The 8,769-nt window shown below is 33.5% G+C and overlaps 1 pseudogene; it reads right to left on the bottom strand.

The window, feature by feature from the left end:
* Window positions 1-6,019: 6,019 nt before the first annotated feature.
* Window positions 6,020-8,749, bottom strand: LOC102879232 (annotated as a pseudogene).
* Window positions 8,750-8,769: the final 20 nt, after the last annotated feature.

Here is an 8,769-nt window from a genome sequence, read left to right as displayed (position 1 = left end):
GTGAATTCTATTTTAAATAATAGCTATTGTGAAATAAATAATTTAGTTCGCTTACTCTTCTGGCAGCATGTAGTGGGCCACTGGGAAGATAGGAAGTTGAAGGAGAATGGAGAGGCACAAAGGGCACACACCTACAGTTATTTCTATGAGGAGGACCTGACCAGGATCTGAGTCTGAATAACCAACAGTGCACAAGGGTTCCAATTTCTCCACATCCTCAACAATACTTATTTTCTGTTTTTTGATAATAACCATTCTAATGGCTATAAAGTGACATCTCAGTGCTTTTAGTTTTCATTTCTTTAATGATTAGTGATATTGAGCATGTTTTCATATGTTTGCTGCCCATTGTATATCGTCTTTGGTGAAATATCTATTCAAGTTATTTGCCCATTTTTTAATTGGGTTATTATTTTTTTGTCATTGAATTGTAAGAATTCTATATATTATGGATGTTAACTCCTTATCAGATGTATGATTGGCAAATATTTTTTATTCCTAGGCTGCCTTTTCACTCTATTGATCGTATCCTTTGATGCCCAGAAGTTCTTAAGTTTAACATAGTCCCGTTTATTTAGTTTTGCTTTTGTTCCTGTGCCTTTTGTGTTATATGCAAGAAATCATTGCCAAATTCAGTGTTGTGAATCTTTTCTTATATATTTTTTCCTGAGATTTTTGGAGTTTTAGGTCTTCCATTTAGGTCTTTAGTCCATTTGAGTTGAAAACATTTTTATTTTGCCTTCTTTTTGCTGATACATAATTCTGTTTTTTCTTTCAATGCTTTAAAAATGTTATTTTATTGTTTTCTTCCATAATTTCTATTGAAAAGTTAACTTTGAAATTTATTGTTGCCTTTTTTAAGGTAATGTGTCATTTTAATCTCTGTTTTTAAGATTTTTCTTTTTCTATTTGGTTTTCTTCAGTTTGACTATTATAGTCAAGGCATGGTTTTCTCTGTGTCTTGTTTGAGATTTGTAGAGCATTTTGAATGTGGCTTAATAACTTTCATTAGTTTTGGAAAATTTTTGTCTACCATTTCTCCATATTATTGCTTTTTTTCTATTCTTTCTCTCCTCTGCTTCTTCAACTCCAGTTACCTCAATGTCAGACCTTTCTATCATGTTCCATAAGTCTCTTATGTTCTTTTTGTGTTTTCTATATTTTTTATTCTCTGTACTTCAATTTGATACACTGACCTGTTCTTCAATTCACCAATTCTCTATCCTGTTGTGTCTAAGATGATATTAAAGCCATCAATCGAATTATGTATTTCAGATATAATCACTTTCTGTTATAGAACTTCCATTTGACTTTTAAAAAGTATATAGATTCTTACTCTGTGGTGAAATTGTTCATCTTCTCTTTTCTTGAATATAAATCATAGATGTTTTAAAGGCCTTGTCTGATAATCCCCAAATCTAAATCTCTTGTGGCTCTTTTCTTATGGTCTGGGTTTCTTCTCTTGGTTTCTGATAATTTGGTTCTTTTTTTTCTTTTTTTAAAGCATGTTTTGTTTGGATCTGGACATTGTGAATAACAAATTGTGCTTACTTTTCTGGCAGAAGGAGAGGGCACCAGTGTATCGGCTTGATCTTTATGAGCTTCCGTTCTCTAATTGTTCATAAGGTACTGCATGTGCTTATTGCTTTCCAGTGGCTTCAACAATTTGTTGTAGGTTGGATTCTTTCAGAAGTAGACTCTGAACCAAGGATTTGGATAAAATGATTAATTAAGAAAATGCTTCCTAGATAAACCGTTAAGGCAGTGGGAGAATCAGGATACGGAAAGGGAAGATGCCAAGGGAGGTACCATTTGTGTGATGGCCCAGACTCAGCCTCATCTCTAGAACACTCTGGAACATTAATTATCATGTTAGAGTGAGCCTTTGTCATTGGCTGTGGTCCATTCTAGGGAATATCAAATTTCCAAGCATTTCAGGCTTTCTTTATGGGCAAATCAACTCTAACATCCATGCACAATCCTCCAAAACATTGTTCTCAACATTTAGCTAATTATCACACCCTTAGTTAGCCTTTTTTTCCTCTATTCACTCCTCGTGAAATTTTATCACCATAAATATACTGTATATCTGTTTACGTACTACATTTTTATCTGTGCTTTATACATAAAAGGAGTAAAAAGTTTTTTGCTCCCCAAGAACCAATTGTTGCCCTCTTTGAGAATATATACTCTTAAGGTTGCAGGGATGAGCTGTTAGCAACAAAATATTTAGTTTTTGGCAGTCGAGTGCACAGGACTGAGAAAAGGGATCCAAAGGGGTGTGGATGAGTCAACAACAGTTTTATCACACAGTTATTTTTAAATGTTTTGTGTAGTTTATCGTTGTTTTATTATGAGAGGGTTAGTCTAATATAAGATATTTGATCATGGCCAGAGCCAAAAGATACCCATTTGTCTTTATTTCTAATAGTAGAATGAAAAGTTTTTCACAGGTATCAGCAAGCAGTTAAGGGACATACAGTTTTTTCTTTGACTGTACTCTTATAATGTCAAAAGATTATTATGGATAAGAAACCTCTTTTAATCTCTTAAGAGAGTGTGAGTTAAAAGGGACGATATCCATGCATTTGCTTATTCTAAGAGGAGCACTAGCTGAAATGCTGGAAGACCAATGTTTGATGGTGGAGGAGTGGGCCTGACATATGGGAGGCAAGTGTCTCAACTTCAATGCTTTCTGAAGCTTCATACTGAGACCTGCACTTTTAATGGTTAAGAGTTCTAATTTCACCCTCACTGGCTGTGTGACTTTAACAAGAATGGATTTGAGATAATGAGTAAATGAAAGTCATGAAATGGATTTTACTTCTATATTAAACAAAGGACTGTATCTGGCCGGAATGTAGCCCAGACTGCTTTATCTTGTCCAGCTTTTTTTAAAAAATTTTAATTTTATCTAGGGTTTTTTTTTTTTTTTCTTGTCCAGGTTTTATATTGTTTTTGGCGAGAGAGCATGCATATCTTCTTTCATAATAAGACAAGGCAGAGTGTGTTCATCAGTGATTTATACAATTATCCCTCAATGCCTTGAAGAATAAGGTTATATATATTGTACAGTATGTGTGTGTATGTTCTAGTTAGTCAAGTTGGTCAAATATAGTAAGTCAAACTGCTGTAGTGTGATTGATACACAAGAGTAGGCTTTGTGGACTTAGCAATACTCGAGGCATTTCAGTGTTGAGTAGCAGCTCTATGTGTATGCATGTATATATAGCAGTTTGACTACTTGTTAGATACTATGTTGAAAGACTTGTTAACTTTCTTTCAGTATCTAGGTTTTGGATATGTGCTTCCTTGTTTTTGCTAACAAAGAGTTAGGTATATCTTTAGTAGTAAAGCTGTCTTCCAGGAGTATCCACTAAAATTGGGTGTAGAAATAAGCTTTCTTAGAATATACAAGAATTAGTTGTTATTAATTTATTCGTTTTTACTTTTTTTCATTTTTACTTTTAATTTTGCAAATCAAAAAACTTTTTTAAGTACAGCATTCACACAGAAAAAGACTTTAAATAATAAGTGTACAATTTGGTGAATTTTAGCAAAGTAAACACACCTATGCAACCAAAGAGGATATTTTCGGCACAGCAGAAGGTCCCCTGCCCCTGGCACCCTCTCAGTTACCGTTCTCCCAACGGTAACCACTATCCTGACTTCTAACATCATAGATTTGTTTTGTCTATTTTGAACTTAACAAATGGGATCACACTGTATGCTCACATTTGTGTCTGGCTTCTTTCATTCAGTACAATGTTTGTGAGATTCATTCCCTGTTGTGTGTAGCAATAGTTCATTCATGCTACACACAACAGGGTAAAACCTTAAATATACACAAAAGCATACAGAATAATATAGTGAACCCTCATTTTCTATCCAGCTTCAATAATTATAAACTCATGGTCAATCTTGTTTCAATTATCCTCCCACCCACTGTCCCCAACTCTAAATTATTGTGAAGTAAACCCCGGACATGATATTTTTGCCTAGGTGCTCAATATATTTTTTTATTACACATTTAGTAGTTTTACTAGGCTGTGTCTTGGAGTTGGTTGCTCTTAGTTGATTTTCTTAGATATGCAGTGTATACTTTCAATATGTAACTTCAAGTTATTTTTCTTATTAGAAAAGTTTTCTTGAAAAACAGTTTTTAGTACTTGTTCTTTATTGCTTTGGTTTTCTTTTTGAGATCTCCCTTTATGACCATCTCATGTGCTGCTTTTCTCAAGTTTTTTTGATTACTTTCTTAATTTCTTTTTCATTTAAAATTTTTTTCTTACTTCACCTATTTCTTATAAGGCTTCCCCCCACCCCCGTATTTGCTCTTGTGCTACTTCTAATGTAATCTTCATTTATGAAATTAATTTTTTGTTATATTTGTTATTCATTCCTGAATAATATCTCAGGATATTTATCATCTCAATTTTTTAGTTCTTCTAATTTTTAATTATGTTGTTTTCTTAAGTGTATCATTCTGTTAATTTGTTTTAGCTCATTTTGAATCATTGATTTGTGGTTTAAATCTGTTTCAGCATGTTTTAAACTTTGCTTTCATTGTCTTTAGTGAGTAGTAGATGCTGTCCTAACATCTTTTCTTCATTATAACTTTGAGATCTAGCTGACTTTTTGTTACTCATTTTCATGTGAAGTTAGTTTGCCTGAACTTTTATATGGGAGGAATAAGTCAGGATAACTTTTCCAGCTTCATGGTTTAAAGCTCCCTTTTCTATTGTTTTTACAAAGTATTAAAAAATATTGCCTTGTACTTTCTGAGATCCCTGTCAGTTGATCAGAAATTAGCAAATCTCTGTCTTAGATTCCTTGAATTTCATGAATCTTCAGCACACATCTAACTTTTAAGTTGGTATTTCTGTTTGAGACCCTACTATCCTGTATCTCACTCTTGGGGAAGAAAATTAACTGACTTTACCTTTGATTACTTGTGGGCCCAACTCTGTTCTCTTCTCCTCAGTTTATCTTCCTTCTTCTCTTTCTCCTTTCTTAGAACCATAAACTCACTTTTGCCGCTTTCAAAAGTTCATTGTCTAGCAGTGGAGAAAACATACCCACAAAGATATTTCACAATATAATAAATATCATAAGAAAGATTTTATCAGAGTAAAGAGGAAGTAATAATTCTGGCCAGAGAAATCTAAGAAGGCTTCATAGAAAGGGTAACATCTGAGGTAGGCTTTTAGGAGTGGACAGAAATTTAGTAGATGGGCAAAACAACTTACTCAAAGGAACTGTTTTAGAGCAGTTTCATTGAAATTGGATCATTTTTCCTCTTTCATGACAATATTCCCCTGTAATAGTATATTGATCTTAAATTTACTTTCTCATAATCATAGATTAATGTAAATATGTCAATAGAAGCTAGGAGAGTATGTGGTCTTGCTTCTAGGATTGGATTGTAGATTAAAAAGAGTAAATTAAGAATGAGAACTATCTATATTGAAAAGACAAGTAGAGGAAGAAGGCCCGGTGAGGGATACTGAGAAGTGAAACTGGAGACCTATAAGGTAAACCAGTAGAGAGTCTCAGAAAAGCCTAGGAGGAAGAGAATTTCAGTGAGATCAATGTCAAATTATACCAACAAATTGAATGCACTCTGAAGAAAGGCATTGTATTTACTAAATAGATCATTAAGGATTCTTAGTGATTTTATTTGTTTCATTTTGCTTAGGATACCTAGAAATTGCTAAAATTTAATTTTGTTTTAAATCTATGTAAAATATTTACATAGTTTCAAAGTTAGGTATACAAAACATGTCTGGTTTATATCTCTGTATCCTCTATCTTATTCTTTCCTCCACCTCACTGGTAACCATTTCTTTTTAATTTTATGATTTATTTTCTCTTTGTTTTTTCAGGTTTGAGACTTTTGTTTTTTTCATGCCCATGTAAGTCTGGGTAGTTGAACCTCATTGCTCCCCTTACCTGCCGCCAATCCCACTACCTTTTATAAAAAGAAACATGTATTTTTAGTCTATAGCTTAAAGAGGGCCTAAGCTTTGGAAGTTGACTCATAATGGGTCACAGTGAGGGCAAAAGGGTCAGTGGCATTGATCCAGTTGGGCATCCAGTAATGGGTCAACCATTTAGCGTGGCCTGGCACTCAAAGATTTGATGGTATTAATAGCTTTCTTTAGTTTTAGGAGTGCTGAAGGGAAATTTTTGTCCTGAAGTTGCCATCATTGCATTATCAATTCGATGTTCAATATATTCTTATAATCCTAAAACAGAAAAATTTTTTAAATTTGTATTTCAGTTATAGTTGACATACAATATTATATTAGTTTCAGGTATACAACATAGTGATTAGACATTTATATATCTTACAGAGTGATCACCCTGATAAGTCTAGTACCCCTATGGCACCATACAAAGTTATTACAATATTATTGACTATATTCCCTATGCTGTACTTTACATCTCTGTGATTATTTTTATAACTGGCAATTTGTACTTAACCCCTTTCTCCTTTTTCACCCATACCCCCAACTACCCTTCTATCTGATGACCATCAATTTCTTCTTTGTATCTATGAGTTTGTTTCTGTTTTGTTTGTTCGTTTATTTACTTATTTTTAGATTCCACGTATATGTGAAGTCATATGTTATTTATCTTTCTCTGTCTGACTTATTTCACTTAGCGTAATATCCTCTAGCTACAACCATGTTGTCTCACATGGCAAGATTTCATCTTTTCAATGGCTGAGTAATATTTCATTGTATATACCACATCTTTTTTACACATTCACCTGTCGATGAACACTTAGGTTGTTTCTATATCTTGGCTATTGTAAATAATGCTGCAATGAACATAGGGTTGCATATTTTGAATTAGTGTTTTGAATTTCTTTGAATAAATATGTAGAAGTGGAATTGCTGGGTCAAATGGTAGTTGTATTTTTAATTTTTTGAGGAACCTCCATATTGTTTTCCATAATGGCTGCTCCAATTTACATTTCCACTGGCAGTGCACAAGGGCTCCCTTTTCTTCACATGCTCACCAACACTTGTTGCTTGTTGATTTATTGATGATGGCCATTTTGACAGGTGTGAGGTGATATCTCATTGTGGTTTTGACTTGCATTTCCCTGATGATTAGTGATGTTGAGTATCTTTTTCACATGTCTGTTTATCCTCTTTGAAGAAATACCTATTCATGTCTTCTGCCCATTTTAAAATCAGGTTGTTTGTTTTTTTGATGTTGAGCTGTATGACTTCTTATACATTTTGGATATTAACCCCTTAGTGGATATATCATTTGCAAGTATATTTTCCCATTCAGAAGTTTGCCTTTTTGTTTTGTTAATGGTTTCCTTTATAGTGCAAAAGTTTTTAGTTTGATGTAGTCCCATTTGTTTATTTTTGCTTTTGTTCTCTTTGCCCTAGGGGGCATATCCAAAAAAAATATTGCTAAGACCAATGTCAAATAGTTTATTGCCTATGTTTTCTTCTAGGAGTTTTATAGTTTTATGTCTTACATTTAAGTCTTTAATTCATTTTGAATTTATTTTTGTACATGGTGTAAGAAATTGGTTTAGAGTCATTTTTTGCATGTATCTGTCCAGTTTTCCCAGCACCATTTATTGAGAAGACTGTCTTTACCCCATTGTATATTTTTGCCTTCTTTGTCATAGATTAATTGACCATATAGACATGGATTTATTTCCGGGTTTTCTCTTCTGTTTCATTTATCTATGTATCTGTTTTTATGCCAATACCTTGCTGTTTTGATTATAACCTCGTCGTTTAGTTTGAAATCAGGTAGTGTGATACTTTGAACTTTGTTCTTTCTCAATATTGCTTTGGCTTTTCAGAGTCTTTTATCAGAACCAGAAATTCTTAATTGAGTTATGCCATCACTGAAGTTTTCTTTCAGTCACCAGAGCATCTCTTTAAGTATCATATTAGAGTCCTCAAATATCTCAGGAGATGTTTTTTGATCTCAGTTTTTGGAATTCTCATTTTTGGTGTCCCAGGAAAGGAACTCTTGGTTCAAGGATGTGTGTAGCAGTTTTTGATCTGTGTGGAGAACATCAAATGGAGTTTCTTCAGAAGTTTCTTACTTTCCTCCTTAGCTTTTTTAGAAGAAGTCTTGTGAAAATTTATGTAACCCTATATATAAAAACATATGTAGATGTTCATCCGAACCTTCTCCAGAGAAGACCACCATGCTGTATTCTTCCAAATGCACTTAAAAATGAAATACAAACCTACTGAAGCATGAACTGTTATAATAAGTTTTCAAGGAAAATATGACTTCATCTAGGACCTGAATATCTTCCTCAGAGCTAAAAAAGACTTAATAGTGTTCACTCCTAATATAATTTGCCACCTTTCTGGCAGCAAGCAAGTTGGGATTGTCTTCCATGTCAATCGCAAATATCTGGAGAGTGTACCATACTTGAATGTCTTCAATAGAGTGGCAGCTACTTAGCTGGAATTCAAGCCTCCTGACAAAAAACATCCAATTCTTCTATCTGCCATCAAATGTTTCTTAATAGCATCCTTTTCAAAAGGGATCCAGAATTATGCATGTATATTAATATGTAAAAATGAATAAATCTGCTTCCCCAGACAAATATTAATTATTTTATCTCAGTAGAATCACAGGAGATATACCTTGCTTGAGTTTTAAGGATTGTTCCTTGTCTCTTGCATCATCAGTTTTTCTCCTAGATCATTTATAGCATATGCATATCCGTATGTACTGTAATATCTGTCATCCTCAATTTCCCACTCTCCT

The sequence above is a fragment of the Pteropus alecto genome, unplaced genomic scaffold (genome assembly GCF_000325575.1).
Source record: "Pteropus alecto unplaced genomic scaffold, ASM32557v1 scaffold13, whole genome shotgun sequence".
Lineage (NCBI taxonomy): Eukaryota > Metazoa > Chordata > Mammalia > Chiroptera > Pteropodidae > Pteropus > Pteropus alecto.
The sequence above is the reverse complement of the archived record's forward strand: the minus strand, read 5'-3'. Positions and strand labels throughout refer to the sequence as shown.